Here is a 15,196-nt window from a genome sequence, read left to right on the forward strand (position 1 = left end):
TAATTTTGCCTGTTGTTCCAATGGGGAAAACTAGTAATTATTCTTTCAGCCTAGCATTAATTGAAGAAATTCAGAAGAGTCCAGGAACAATTCATCTTTTAAAATTTAGAGAACATACAGTATGTTGACATCACTTAAGTACAGTACACTTCGTGGAATATTGACTTTCTTTAGACTAGGTTTGCTAATACACCTTACACTATCATCATAAATCAAATACAAAATAGGTTTAGCAGTGAAAAAGTAGGAGACACAATCAGAAGGCAAAGTGCATAATCTGACACTATAGCTATACTTCTAGGATTTTCCAACAGATAGATTTTGTAATTCTCATACAACATCATAAGGCCTAAAACATTTAAAAGTAACCCATTTTGTTTATGAGTTTGTCTTTTAAGTTGCCCAAAAATGCAACTTGGATGAAGAGTCTGAAGCAGCTAAAGAGCAGGACTTCAAGCAGGCTACCTTTCTTTGCACTGAACTGAGTTCCTCATTTGTTGAACTTTAACTGCTTATTAAGAGTCAGAATTTTATTACTCAAAAGTTAATTTTGACATTTTTATTCATGCATCTTACTCTTGCAGAACTGAATTTTCAAATACAGGTATCCTCTGCTTTTCAAAAGTCCACCTTATGCCACTCACTGCTATGAAAGACCTACTTTAAGTACTTGTTTTCACTAACCGAAGAGGATTATTTCTTTTAAGAAAAAAGCAAGCTATTACAGATGCAGTGTGCACCCCCAAGTGGCAAGAGTAGAAATGGGTGCCACTCTTGCTGCTCAGGGTGTGTACCAAGCGCCTTCCCAGGAAGTGCACTCACTATCAATCCACCATAGTGGTGAACTACTGTTTGTGTGCTCCACAGTATCTCAGTTTATTTTATGGAAGTTAACAAAGATAATGTTGAAGAGGTTTTGATATTCCATGACCAAGAACTGACAGAAGAAGTGCTAAAGCAACTGCATAAGGAAAGGATATAAATCAAAACCAAACCCAACAGCAAGCTGCCCAACAGTGAAGTCGTCTACAAACCGAATGTGAAGCACTTGCACAAGATTTTTGCTATGACTGACGGTGCTGCAATGATTGCAGAAAAGTATGACATTAATTTTGAAAGGGCATGTATTTTTTGGGCAAGTTTGCAGGCTGTTCTGAGTGTCTACAAAGAACTGTATAACTGGAAAATGAGAGGCTAAGCAGTCAAGCATATTGTTACATTTCAAGCCTTCCACATCAGCCACAACAGACAATGTACATCCATTTTTGACTTCATGGCCGGCAGACATAATAATAATAATAATTCATTACATAAGGTGTCAGTGTTAGTGGACTGCATTCCCTGGTAGATTCAGACAATGATGGGTGACTCTCTTCCTCCCTCTCCTATGCTCAAGTCTCCTGCATCTCCCACCAACCCAACCTCCAATGGCCTGACAAGCCATCATCACCACAACCACCTCTCCACCTTCCAGTGTGCCCGCTGTCTTTCTGATTCATATAAGTGAAACTACACGGTCCATAGCTTCTTTCTACTTCGTATAGGCTATGTATTTATCATATCATTCCTGCCTTTGCTATGCGTTAGTGTTATTTTAAGTTTTATGTGTGATTTGATATGTCATTTATTGAGATTGGGAACGCCCTAAAACATTTTGCCATATAAATTATGGGTAATTGCTTCTATGCTTTATGCCATTTCAGCTCACAAAAGTTTTCAAAGGAATATGTTTTTTTTTTCAGATATAGGGGGAAACCTATTTCACAATGAAACACCTCAGCTCCAGCATTACGTTTCTTCGCTATGATGTTTTCCAAGGGTTGCATTGCATTTGAAATGATAAAATGTCACATTTTGCCAAAATTTTGTGGTGGTGAATTTTGCTAAGATTTAGCTATGGATACTTTTCATTTTATGTCACCCTACACTTACAAATGTTCACACTCTGATAAAGTTGGGCATGTTTTGCCATGTGTTTCATCACTCTGGCTAAAGTGGCCTGAGGTGTAATTGAGAAGGGTTTTCACTTATGTTTTCTTGCTTTTGATGACATTTCTAATCTGTCTGAGGAATATCCAAATGTGTTTCTTGTTCAGCTTGCTGATGACCTGCATACTGCAGTTATGAAATATTCCTCCCTTTCTTTTCTCTTGTACATACTATAATTTAACAAGCTGTCCAAGATAGTCTGGAAAATCAGCAGCTTGTTCAGCTCATTGGGTTCTTCAGCCTGCAGAGAAGGTATTGTGTCAGAACCAGTATAGCCCCTCACTTAATGCCAATCTGTTCTATATGGTATGTTAAAAGGTTATTATTGTATTTGACAAATGTGTAAAAAATTAAGATTAGACATATGTGATACTGGTGATAACTTCTACATTATTTTTATAATTTGTCTCTCATGTTAGAAAATTCTAGTATAGCACTGAAAAAAAAACAGAAAAGCAGGAGCAACCCTCTGCTGGAGAGATCAGTCCAGATATACCTGCAAACAAGACCTGGAAAGTGCCAGGAGTTGTTTAGTATTTTGCAGTAATCCTGCTAGTTTAGCAGATGGGGAAGATCTCTTTAGATGACATACAGAAAGGAATTCTGTTAAGAAATCATTTCTTGGAAGGGATACATTTTTCTTGTATGTGACAGGTGGCTTATAAATAAGACTTCTGTCTTTTTGCATTTTGTTTTTTTTTGTTTTTTTTTTTAGGCATGCTGTTATCAGCATTTATTTCAAGAGCAACAGTATTACACCAGACAAATCTTCATGTACTGTATCTCTAGTATCACAAAACAGTGGAAAATGGTGTAAAGTAAGAAGTATAAATTAAACATTATGCACAAATTATTTAGTTGAATAACCATTTCACCAACTATGCATCCTAAAATTAAACACAATGCCATGAAATGCTGTTCTAAACATATGAATAATTAACAAAATACAAATTAGAAATATTTAAAAACTGATTGTTTGTTTTACATTGGGTCATGATCCTTAACACCACCTTGTGAAGTGAAGCTGGTATTTCTATCACAAATAACAAACATAGAAAATAGTTAATTACAAGACTAACATAACTTTCTCAAACCTGCTTAATCAAACACAGGGTCACACTAGGCCAAAGACGTTCCCAGCAGCATGAAGTGCAAGGCAAGAACTAATCCTTAAAGGGACTCTATTATATTCCCATGTCATACATACTCACAGACTCTTGCCACAGTTCGACAGTTAACCAGATGTTTATGTGTTTGGGATGTGGAAGGAAAAATCAAGAAAAACAGGGAAAAAATAAGGGGGCACAGGATGAATGTGTAAACTCGACATAATTAGAGCCCCAGGTGCAGAACTCAAACATTTATTACAAAGGTTTGCTTTGAAAATTATAACAAAAACATGATTATGTTGAAATACAACTATAAATTGTGATAAATTTCATTAAAGATATGCGATTTCAATGTGCATTTATGCTTTCAAATTGATAATACCATGAAATACATGTAGCATCTCAAATTGAGTTCAGGTCCTTGATGCTTACTTACAGAACAGTCAGTGGGTCAGCACCTACAATATACATATGAGACAGAAAGAGACTTGTGAGGTCCTGTGCTCCTTCTCAACCACTCAGGTCTGCTAATGCCACCCTCTGTGTAGTATTACATCTCAGTCCAGACTTTCATGAGTAGGTCCTAGCTGGTGGAACGGGCTGTCCACCTCCATTTGGAATTCTGACTCCTTTAATGTCTTTAAGAAGAATTTGAAGACTCTCTTTTTTGGGGATTATGTCTAACTGATATTATCTGTTTTGGTTTTTATTATTTAGGAATTCTAAGTCACTTGAGTTCTGCATTTGTGACAATCTGTCCTGTAACACTTGCTCCCAAACAGGTCCCCACACTGATAGTTCCTTGATTATGTTGACCTTTTTGTCAGTCACTTTGGATAAAATTCTCTGTTAAGTAAATAAATATAAATGTAAAATAAAACAAATGACAAACCAAATTGATGGCCATAGCAATAAAGAGTGATGAGATGCTTACTTATGCGGCAGTGATGACATTTTCTCTATGATTACTAAAATGCTAAACAGCTTTTGTAGGGCATGTAAAAATGGTTTTCAAAACATAGTAGATTCATTTTCTGAAACCACACTTTCATTTTGTATTTTAGAATCACCATCATTGTAATCTATCAAAACGCAGAATGGGAAGAACACTCAACATTAAAATTTTAAAAACAAGATCCCTTACATTTTTACTGGTACCCAATCCAGGATTGCTTCCAGGCTCATGCCCAATGGAGACAGGATTGGTTCCAGCCCATTGTAACTCTGTAATTGTATTATGCAAGTCTATACACATTGGAAAGAACTGCAGCACTTGAAGTGTGCAATCTTGCTGGGTATGCAGTATATAAAACAAACTTAATACGTTAAGATACATTTTTTTTTTGTTCACCAGAAAAAAAAAGAACCTACAAATCTAGTATAGTGACTTTCATGACAATATGACAGTTTTCACAATCACAATGTCAAATGTAGAGATAGGTGGTTGTATTTAATTTTAATTTTTTTTATGTACAGTACAGGCTTTAAAAATGGTAGGATTAAGTGTAATGGATTCACTGCTTTGCGCCCAAGATCAGAAAATCCTTGCTGCTTACCTATAGAATAGTCAGTGGGTCAGCACCTATTTTGTATTTTAGAATCACCATCATTGTAATCTATCAAAATGCAGAATGGGAAGAACACTCAACAATAAACTTTTAAAAACAAAATCCTCTACATTTTTACTGGCACCCCATCCAGGGTTCCAGCCCATTGCAACTCTGTAATTGTATTATGCAAGTCTATACACATTGTAAAGAGCCATGCAACTAAAGACAGACTTGTGAACTGGACTTCAAAACCAGCAGGAAGGCTCTAATAAGGGTGGCTTCCCTTCAAACAACACTCTCATTACTCTGAGCTAACACTACACATTTATACATTTCTTTAGGAATTTATTTTTAGATATCTAAAACCAAAGATATTCTTACAAAGTACTCACTAGTCTGATTCTGACCACACCACTCTTATTGATAAGTGATGTACTTATTTAATTCTTATGCATACATTTTAAGCACCTTTCAACTTCACAATATTTCCCCTTGATAGAACCTATCAGCAGGCATAAAAAAGAACACAAAACATATCAATTTTAATTGGGAAAAATACAACTAAGTATGAAGCTTTCAGACAAATGTGATTTGTGTATCCAGTGAATTACCGTAACTACATTAGGTAAGGCCTTGCTTCACCAATCCCAACCATTTTATAAAAGCACACAAAAATGATAAATTCAACTTTAACCATTCATGAGATTCGAATACATACATTTCCTGAATCAGTTATAATAAACAATTATTTAAAAAAAACAGAAAGACAAAAATGAAATAATCATGTCTCATTGAAATTACTGAATTATTTTTTTTGATTCAGTTCATCCATTCATAATCACAGGCATATAAAGGGAAATAACCATGGAAGGGATACTAGCCCAATAAAGACCACACTTACTCACACACCCACGTTAAACAACAATGGGCCAATCTGGAGTTGCCCCTCAATGTAATGGGCACCTTATTTGAAGTGCAAAGGTACACAAATATACAGGGCCTGGTATCTGTAAGGTACCTGCTCTGACCACTGCACTACCCTGCACTCACACCAAAAGCATGTAATTATTATTAATAATAAAAAAATAACATTAGAAAGCCCTTCATAAATAAACTACTATCCCTTACATTGAACATTTTTAAAAAAAATCAAAACAAATTGTAATGTTTAATCCCAAATAACCCTATCAAATTATGATAAAAACACTACTGTATATTTAGAATATAATTTAAAAATTGCATGTTAGCATGAAATAAGCTTTATATACTGTATGGGGTTAAAATAATGCCTTATACATTATGTGGTAATAAGACTTATATTAATTTATATAGGAATACAGTATATGATTAATTACATAAGATGTACCTTTTAAGTGAACAGAACAGCTCATAGGAAATAAGCTAAAGAACTTGACATGCTTGTGAAGTGTTTTCCGGGGACAAAGTAGTCTGAGTGCTGATGAGATATATGCAAACAGACTGATGAATAGTTTGATGGGTACTATTTCTATTACATGATGAATCTATTGCTTTGTTTCTGTAAATCTTATGTGCCCAGCCACCAAGGTACTGTATAAAAGAGATGGTGTAAAAGCATTTCAGGCTTTTTGGTTCTCCTGACACAAAGCTTGCTGTATATTCTTTACATGGCTTGTGTGATCCTCCTGAGCATTCTTCAGGTTCTTCTCCTTCAAAAAACTTGCCATTCACAAAGGCTCATTTATTCCTCTATTTCTTACCATCTGCAACACTCATTCCTTCTGGAACTGCTCAAGGCTAACCACCTAATATGAAGCTTGCTATGTTACATTGATTTAAATTATTCAGATTGTATGTTTTCATCCAGTTTAACTCCTAATGTTTGACATGTCTGGCACCTCTGCAAATAAATATAGGTTTAGATGGAATTAAATTTGTCATTATCTCACTGAAATTATTTTGTGTTTACCAAACCTGGCAATCCCCAAGGTTTACGGGGTGTTCCCGTCTAACCCAGATCCTGCAGATAAATGGGGAGATGTTCTTATTTAGCCTTCTCAGTGGTGAAGCAGACTGTGAGCTGCAGCACTAGAAGTGAGCAGTCTTGCTGGGTATACAGTATATAAAACAAGCTGAATATGTTTTCAAGATACATATTTTGTTGTTCACCAGAAAAATGAACCTACAAATCTAGTATAGTGACTTTCATGACAATATAACAATTTTCATGTCAAATGCAGGGATAGGTGGTTGTATATACTGTAATTTGAAAGTTAGATTTTTTTTTCTATGTGCAATACAGGCTTTAACAATGGTAGGATTAAGTGTAATGGATTCACTGCTTTGTGTCCAAGATCAGAAAACTTGTTGTCAATCAGTAGGAGGAATAAAAGAAGCTTATGTGATGGTATTAACAGTGAAATCCCATAAGTGTCTTTTATTCCTTTTACTAATTGAGTTTATTGATTGACTGATTGAGATTTCTGTTATTAGACACAAAGTTGTTGATCTCGCATACTAAGTCCTGAGATCATTAAACCTGGACTACACCTTATAAATTACTAACATCCAAATTTTATACACCCACTTATCCCTGATGGTGACATTGTGATAATTATTTATATGCATGGCTACAGATGTGGCTGTATCAGACCCAGTTGTATTTGTCCACTAATACCAGGAGCCTGTGTGCCTATAGTCTAGGGTTACTCTAGCTATGTACTGTTTCTGTTATAGATGCCAGCCATATTACTATGTTTCCATTTCCTGTTTTCTTTGATCTTTGAACCCAATGTTCTATAAATTGCTCCTAACCTGGTATCTGGTACAAAGCAACCCACAACCCACAATGGTCACTACACCATACCTCCACTAGAAGAAGGAACAACTAAATCAAACTAAAATAAGTGGAAGTTGAGGGTGATGTGCTAGGGCAGCTGCTATTTTTAATATATACAAATGATTTAGATAGGAATATACTGTAAGTAACAAGCTGGTTAAGTTTGCAGATGATACCAAGATAGGTGGATTAGCAGATAATTTGGAATCCGTTATATCATTACAGAAGGACTTGGATAGCATACAGGCTTGGGCAGATTTGTGGCAGATGAAATTTAATGTCAGTAAATGTAAAGTATTACAAGTAGGAAGAATAAATGTTAGGTTTGAATACACAATGGGTGGTCAGAAAAATCAAGAGTACATCTTATGAGAAGGATTTAGGAGTCATAGTGGACTCTAAGCTATCGACTTCCCGACAGTGTTCAGAACCCATTAAGAAGGCAAACAGAATGTTAGGTTATATAGCACGATGTGTGGAGTACAAGTCCAAGAAGGTTATGCTCAACCTTTATAATGCACTGGTGAGGCCTCATCTGGAGTACTGTGTGCAGTTTTGGTCTCCAGGCTACAAAGGACATAGCAGCGCTAGGAAAGGTCCAGAGAAGAGCAACTAGGCTGATTCCAGGGCTACAGGCATTGAATTATGAGGAAAGATTAAAAGAGCTGAGCCTATACAGTTTAAGCAAAAGAAGATTTAGAGGTGACATGATTGAAATGTTTAAAATTATGAAGGGAATTAATACAGTGGATCAAGACTGTTATTTTAAAATGAGTTCAGTTGGAAACTTGTTAAGGGTAAATTTCGCACAAACATTAGGAAGTTTTTCTTTACACAAAGAACAATAGACACTTGGAATAAGCTACCAAGTAGTGTGGTAGAGAGTAGGGACTTTCAAAACTCGACGACGTTTTTTTGGAAGAAATAAGTGGATAGGACTGGCAAACTTTGTTGGGCTGAATGGCCTGTTCTCATCTAGATTGTTCTAATGTTCTAATGACTAAGAATCGGCATAAGTAGTTAGACTCAGATTTTCTGACTCCTCTCTTGTTTGGTCAAATTTCTGTCTAATTGATAATGGCTTTGCAAGGTTCTTATAACTAAGAAGTGTAACTAGCTTGTGTTTTGCTTGGAGCTTGTCAATTTTGTAACCTTGTTCTGTAACACTTGTTCCCAAACAGACCCCCAGACTGATGTTTAGTTCATTATGTTGACCTTTTTTCTAAGTCATTTTATATAAAAAGCATCTGTTAACCAAATAAACGCACATGTAAAATACTGAGTGTTTAGTCTGGATTTAAATGCTGAGAATGATGGGGCATCTCTTACACAAGCAGGTAGATCAGTTCACAAGTTTAGCATATTTAAAATGGCAGTGTGTCTCTCAGCATTTTTGAGCGATGTTTTTTGGTTAAATTCTGTAATAAAAACTTTTCCTCTGTCCTTATTATTTTTATGAAGGTTTTGAATTATTAAATTTATTTTTTAACTTTCATTTTGTGTAATTATTTTGATTTTAGAGTATTTATTTTAGTTTATCATTTTATTTTAAATATTCCCAATTTCTTCACAGTTTGCCACCATTTTGAACTGCTTGCTGCAAGGGGATATGTGCTAGAAGTTGAGTCACATGACATGATCGTCATGCTGATATTTAAGCCTGCATTGTTCTTCAAATATTTTTGTAGTTTTTGACTTTTGCTTTGTCTTTAGACCACGTTTGGTGTTTCTTCCATCTCTCGATAAATTCAATAAATTTTTCTTTACTTCTTTTTATTTTAGGCACACCAGCTTTGTAATAATTCAGATAAAAAAAATCACACAAAAAGTTTTATCCCAAAATTAGATTTAGGTAAGTGCCATACTGCCATCTTTAATATGGTTACAGTGAGGATGTCATGCTTAATACCACCAGCATCAAGTGACTAAAAATTTCCAATTGGAAACTTTAGGAGAGCCACACCTAGACAATGTAATTCAAGCTGTGGTATGAATGCACTTAAATGTTCTCTAAATAGAAACCAAACCAATTAAAGATTTTGAAATTCACTGTAAATTTATCTGGAAACCAGTGCAAAGACTTTAGAAGAGAAGTTATGTGATCGTACTTCCTAGTTCTTTTACAAAAGCATTTTGAATCACCTGAAGGCTGCAAACAGTATGACTGCTTTTGAAAAATAGTACATTCCTTAAGAAATGCATGGATGAATTATCTTTTCTTTGTGTCATAAATACTAAGACAATGTCTTAACTTTCACATATTTCAGGCTAAAGATGAATGCTGATAAAGTAAGAATAATGCTTAGACCTGGGCAGTAGAAGTAGTGGTCCAATGACTTCTGCTGGCCATGTTCCTTGGCAGTTCAGAAATTGTTTGTTGTGCTGTATGCAACTGTAATGAGTCATTCCCAAAATACTTAGTCCTTAACATGGCAGTGGGTGACCAAGATGCAGAGGGTGAGAATGCTCTGCTATCCATGATGCAGAGCGAGTTCAGGATAGATGACTGCTACCACCACTAACACAAAAACCTTCTTTTGTTCTTGTAGGGTGAGCTGGTAAAGATGATTGAAGGCTTCAGTCCTCTGGGCTGTTAACTCTGATGAAAGCAAAGGTACTAAAGGTTTTCATGTTCTTCTCCTGTCAGCTTTCATAAAAATCTACTTTGCTAATTCTTGATCATCCCGATATTCACTAAAGAGAAAAAAGGAAGCCCACCATGACACAAGATTGTAATCCAAACCATGTTTGATAGAAACTTTATGTAATGTAACGGAGATCAAATACAAAAGTAATCAACACCCTATTTTATGGTGAAGAGTTAAGGCAGTTTTATTTCTGACACAAACATCTTGCATTTCTCTAAGACTTTGAATATTAAATCTTTTTCATAAATGTGTTTTTACTTTTTAATTCTACTTGGCAGGGAGTATGGGATGGTAATTATGGCGTAAAAGGAATCTATTAAAGGTAGTTGTATCATCTGGTAGCTTTACTTAATATATTAAACATTGTCAGATGTTTCTAATTTCTGCCAAATACTCTGCAGCTTTTTATTGTTTTGACCAGCAAATGAACAGATAACCATGATCTCATTTCCCATATAACAGTAAAATTGTGCTCTGAATATACCACCAAAAGGCCATTGTTTTAAAACTGTAAGCTAGTCAGAGTGACACTTTGAGCAGTGCCTTCTGACGTTAGTTCGGGGGCACTGCAAGAACTGAAAGATTTTATCCCCATCAAATTCACAATCAAAAGCCTTACCATGAAGAGAATTTTTTTAGTCCCCCCCCCCCCCCCCCCCCATTTTTTGTTTCAGAACATTTTGTTTTGTCAATTATATCGTCACATGTATTGAGTAGAGTGAAATTGTAACTCTGAAACACTAATCAACATGCAACCACATTATGAGTACAACCACATTACAGGGCATTAAATGGACATTAGGGGGAAAACAGGAAGTCATTCTGCAAGGTGGCATTCACCACTGAAACAGGATTGTTTTGGTTCATCCATCCACTAATTTTCTTAACCCATTTATCCAGGGCAGAACTCGTGGCAGCAGGGGCCTAACCCAGAAATCATTGGGTGCAAGGCAGGAGCAACACCTGGACAGGGCACCAGTCTGTTCAATGGCACAAAAATATTTCAGTAGACTCTGCAATTGACACATCAAAGTAGCAAAAAGGTATTTCATACAAAGAAGCAACTGCACTTTGACTAGCACTTGCATGACTAAGAGATTTTCGTAGACTAATAGAATAGCAATATCTGACAGAATGCTATTGCTTTAGTGATTTTCATCTCTGCTGTTCCTGGGGACTTTTCCTTTTGTTGATGGCAAACAAGGTGTCTTTGCATATTATTCAAAAATACAGCAGTGGCAGCCATCTCCCCATTTGTCTGTTGGAAGATTCACTTTCGTCTCATCTTCTAGATTTGTATAGCTCAGGTGTTCATGTTGAAAATGAAAGTAAACAAACTGGTAAAATGATCACTTATTGATATGGTCTCTATGTGTTGTACGAGATGTCTTAATCGTGAGTGTTGAGACAAATATTTCTTTAAAAAACAAATACATTCTGTCAGTGTCGCACATTACTGTGCTCTTTTGAACAATTTTGGGCCATGTACTGTACATTTGTTTAAAATGAAAACAATGTTACTGTAGATCCTTCGGCTTCTACTTTGACAAAATTATTAATTTCAAGTTACAAATATCAAGACACATTTATGAAAAATGGATTGAGTTATTTGGTAATGTCTGCACTTTGCTTGGTTCTATTAATGCTTTAGAATCAGTGAACAAATGAAAAAAATGCCACTTTGAATGTCGGCCATTAAGATGCTCCCTTCATGGACCTGCTACAGTGTCACTTCCTTCCTCTAATTTCTTTCCAGTTTGTTTTGGCCCCTTCATGCACTTGAATATATAGCAGGGGAAAGAACAAAGCAAAGTTGAATTATTATGAATGCTTCAATACTTCACAGCTTTATTTTTATCTATAAGAGGTCTGGACAGAGATAATGAAGTGGATAGCAAGGTTTCCCTTTTTTCAAGCCATTCAAGATGAGGTCAAGCGTTTAAAGTGATAATGAACTCAAGGAGGAAACACACAGGTATGGCGAAGCAAAATAATTCCTTTTTTGAGTCAAACTTAATTTGGACAGCCATTTTTTTGTTTCAATAACATTGGAATTCAGTTTGGGAAAGTCTGATTGATTATTAGAAATTGGTATCATTTACTGTACAGAATGCTACCTGCTATGATAAATTTATTCAGCAGGTTTAAATTTGTAACTACTGAACACTGCAGTATACAGATTTACTGTACAAGTATAAAATTTGATGTCCATGATGCCTTTTCCAGATACCACACAAATTTAGATTCATTAATGCTGTAAATGCGTTGCATAAGATTATGAATATTAGTGTTTAATGAACTAGTGTATTGAGCAGAAAAGAGCTGAGTTCCCATTTCTACCTTTTGTCACCATACAGCTGTTGGACCAAAGTCCATGCCCTTCAGCTGGTAATGCAGCATGGCCTACTTGACTTTCAGCAAAAATGAGACTTGAGCATGGCACAGCGGCAAAGAAGGATCCATACTTTGAGACTGAATACCAACATGTTTATAGCCTGTCACCTCCATAACCTTATTTGTGTCTTTCACTGTTTTAAGATCAAAACTCTTAAAGCAAAAATCTCAATTAGTAAAAATAAGAACAAAACAAGAAGATGAAAATGAGGTATATGAATCTAGTAAAATAACAGAACAATCGACTTAAGCCTATATATAAAATAGGCCAACAAATTAATCATGGTTAACTGCTTTGCTCTTGCATCCTAACACTGTACTGCCCATATAATTGTAGGTCTTCCATATTGCTAACTCTGCAAATGGATTCTCCCATGAATATGGCATAAATTCACTTTGCAAGTAACTAGAGACACAACCGATATGTACACACATGGCTAATGGTGATAGCTGGTACAAGTCATTTTAGTGCCCTACCTACAGAATACAATCACCAGGAATGCTATTTCTTAAATTAAATATTGGCAAGCAGAATGCCAAACAGCATGAGATCAAAGGTACAGGCCAGAATAAAAAAGTTATTTTCAAATAGATATGAGCCATAAACTGGTTGGTCCTGTACACCAGATGAAAATTTTCTTGCTATAGATTAAAAAAAAAGTTTTTCTGACATGCTAAAATTCAGACCAAGCATATTTAAACATAAATCACAAAGTGTGTAAAACTGTGCATGCAAGAGGAAATGAGAGATGCAATTTTACGTTGGTATATCAGGATAATAAAGGCAATGTCTTTGTGTATGGAGTTGTGTGAACTGTGTATAATTCACCCCTTTGAGAGAATTGCTCAGAGTGGCAATTTAATCTGATTGGGTCTTGCGATAATACACTGTTTTGTAAAATAATTTATACAAGTCATTTTTGAACAGAAAATGCCGATATTGTGAGATTCAGCAATTTTAAAAGAAGATCAGCTGGTCACAATAGTTCAGCACTTAGTCATTCTGCACAACAACCTTTAACCCCTATGGGGTGGTTCCTTCTCAAAAGACCAAATCACAGTAAACCTTTTGTGCCACGCGATTGCTTTTGACTTGATTTACTTCTGCATTTATGTGAGAACTGCCACAAGGGAAAGGAGAACATGTCCTTACTACAAGAAAAATAGTACCAGGAATATGCAATAAAATGATTATTTCCAGATCCCTTTTGTTGTCACAAACATGCGTTGGAAACATGGAAAGCACAGATCAATTCTCAACAACTGTCTTGGCTTGAAAAATGTATGTATTTAGTAAGTATTGAAGCTTTTTCTCTCTGCCCCATATCTTCCATTGTTAAGCACCAGTACAGGCAAGATTTTTTTTTTTTTTTAAGGAAGCGCTTAACAATTTACTATATACTCTATGTTTATGAAGAAATAACATCAGCTTGAAAAATACCAAACTAATCTTTAAAGAGACTCGAAAAAACCATTCAAACACACAACTTTCTGAGTTAAATAAATCAAAACAAAAAGTGGCAATTACTTTAAGTATTTGTATATAAACATCTTCCCCTGCAAACAGATGGCTCAGTTCAAATCAACTAATAGGTGAAAATATAATTTTAGATAATAAACCCGCAGAGGGCAGTAATATATTAACAACATGACCTTCTTAATGTCAGCATTTTATCTTTAAAGTTGTAGTTCACTAACATTTACAGTAAATAATTACACACGTAGATACAATATTAATTGTATTAATGGACTGGGTAGATCCAAGCAACTATATAGACCAGTAAGCTTAACGTGCATCACAGGTAAATTAATGGAAGGAATTATCAAGGGATAGATTGACAACACATTGCAAAAATAGAAGTTTTACTGAACAGTCAGCATGGCTTCAGAAGAGGGAGGTCGTGTTTTACTTACATTCTGGAGTTCGATAGATAGATAGATAGATAGATAGATAGATAGATAGATAGATAGATAGATAGATAGATAGATAGATAGATAGATAGATAGATAGATAGATAGATAGATAGATAGATAGATAGATAGATAGATAGATAGATAGATAGATAGATAGATAGATAGATAGATAGATAGATAGATAGATAGATAGATAGATAGATAGATAGATAGATAGATAGATAGATAGATAGATAGATAGATAGATAGATAGATAGACAGACTTTATTAATCCCAAGGGGAAATTCACATACTCCAGCAGCACCTTACTGATACAAAAAACAATATTAAATTACAGATTGATAATAATGCAGGTAAAAACAGACAATAATTTTATATAATGTTAATGTCCCCCCCCCCCCCAGGAGGAATTGAAGTGCCGCATAATTTGGGGGAGGAACGATCTTCTCAGTCTGTAGGTGGAGCAGGACAGTGACAGCAGTCTGTCGCTGAAGCTGCTCCTCTGTCTGGAGATGGTACTGTTTAGTGGATGCAGTGGATTTTCCAATTAATAGGAGCCTGCTGAGTGCCCGTCGGTCCGCCACAGATGTCAAACTGTCTAGCTCCATGCCAACAGTAGAGCCTGCCTTCCTCACCAGTTTGTCCAGGCGTGAGGCGTCTTTCTTCTTAATGCTGCCTCCCCAGCACACCACCGCATAGAAGAGGGCGCTCGCCACAACCGTCTGATAGAACATCTGCAGCATCTTATTGCAGATGTTGAAGGACGCCAGCTTT

The sequence above is a fragment of the Erpetoichthys calabaricus genome, chromosome 14, assembly GCF_900747795.2.
Source record: "Erpetoichthys calabaricus chromosome 14, fErpCal1.3, whole genome shotgun sequence".
In the NCBI taxonomy this organism is placed as follows: Eukaryota; Metazoa; Chordata; class Cladistia; order Polypteriformes; family Polypteridae; genus Erpetoichthys; species Erpetoichthys calabaricus.